A 1,450-nucleotide genomic window follows, 5' to 3' on the forward strand; every position below is an offset into this window, starting at 1 on the left:
AAGTACTGTCAAGAAATATAAGTTGGAGGTGAGGTTGTTATAAAGTAAATAAGTAGGGGATTAACCTGCAAATTTCTCGTAAATAATTGAAGCAAGAATTAGAACGTGCTCTCTATGTGTTTTCCTTTAGAGTCAACTATTTAGTAATTTAATAGTTAGATTCTTTAGATAAACTTAGATATAATAAGCTTTCGTTTGTTTGTCATTTTTGGAAGAACAAGAATGAAAAATATAGTCGTTACGGATCCTACACAAGAGATAGAAATTCAAATTTTGTGGCTTGATGTGATGGATAACAATCATATTTTTCATTTTAATGAGGAAAAAATGGGAACCAAACAGGGCTAAATTCACAATCTCTGTAATAATTTAAAATTTTAATTGATAGTGCTTGTTTAGTAAGAATTTTGATAATTAATTTTTTGACAGTTAGAGATAGAGTGGATCCTACATGTGTGAGAAGAAATTAAAAATGATGGCTGCAATATTGAAATAATGGTAAAAAAATGAATTTTAATTTACTTTTAAGTTGTACCCAACAAGCTCATAATACAGTAATTAAGAGCCACATTTTTTACAAAAATAAATAAGTTTTGAAATAGTGATTGGATAGAGATTGTGTAGTTAAAAATAAAGAAAAAAATTTGTTTACATGAAAAATTATTTTATTGATTGACAATATGAAAGAGAAAAATGTATTTTAAAATAAAATATATTTTTAGAAATAATCTTCCTGGACAAGCCCTCTGTTTGGACAGAGGTCTATCCATATAGCAAAGCCCATATTTTTATTCCAACAATCAATGCTTTCTTTCAACTCAGTCAGGCTCTGTCCAGTAGAAAGATTGAAGTCAAATCCAAACACCATCAATACTCTCTACTTTTGCAACCTGAGGACCTTTAGCATTTAGAACCCTAGCCCATTTACATGGATGCATCTATTACCGAATAATAAGCTTATGGGCCCATTGGGCTTTTACTTTAAATTACAAATCATATATGGGAAAATTTCATAATCCCTATATTAACTATGCTATATTTCAGTTTTAAAATGACAAATTTTTAATTTCAAAACTAAGAGAGAGACAAAGAAAGAGAGAGGATTTTGTTTCAATTAAATCTCTAAAATTAAGCATCAAGTTTCCATACTTGAACAAACTCTTTAAAATACATATTTATATCCCAAACCCACACAATTATTCACGCAACAGAAGACAATTATTCACGATTGAGGAAAAAATTGTAGATTTAATGATTGAATTAGTATCCAATTTATTCGATTTTGTCATACATTAAAGTCACATATCTATACATTTGGTCATAGATTCATATTTTAATTAGTCATATATTATTTTTCAATCAGAAATCATAATTTTTAAATATTACAAATTATTTTACGGTCACAATTAAAAAAAGTTATAAGTCACAATTTATTCATCAGTCACAGATC

The sequence above is a fragment of the Olea europaea genome, unplaced genomic scaffold (assembly GCF_002742605.1).
Source record: "Olea europaea var. sylvestris unplaced genomic scaffold, O_europaea_v1 scaffold3384, whole genome shotgun sequence".
Lineage (NCBI taxonomy): Eukaryota > Viridiplantae > Streptophyta > Magnoliopsida > Lamiales > Oleaceae > Olea > Olea europaea.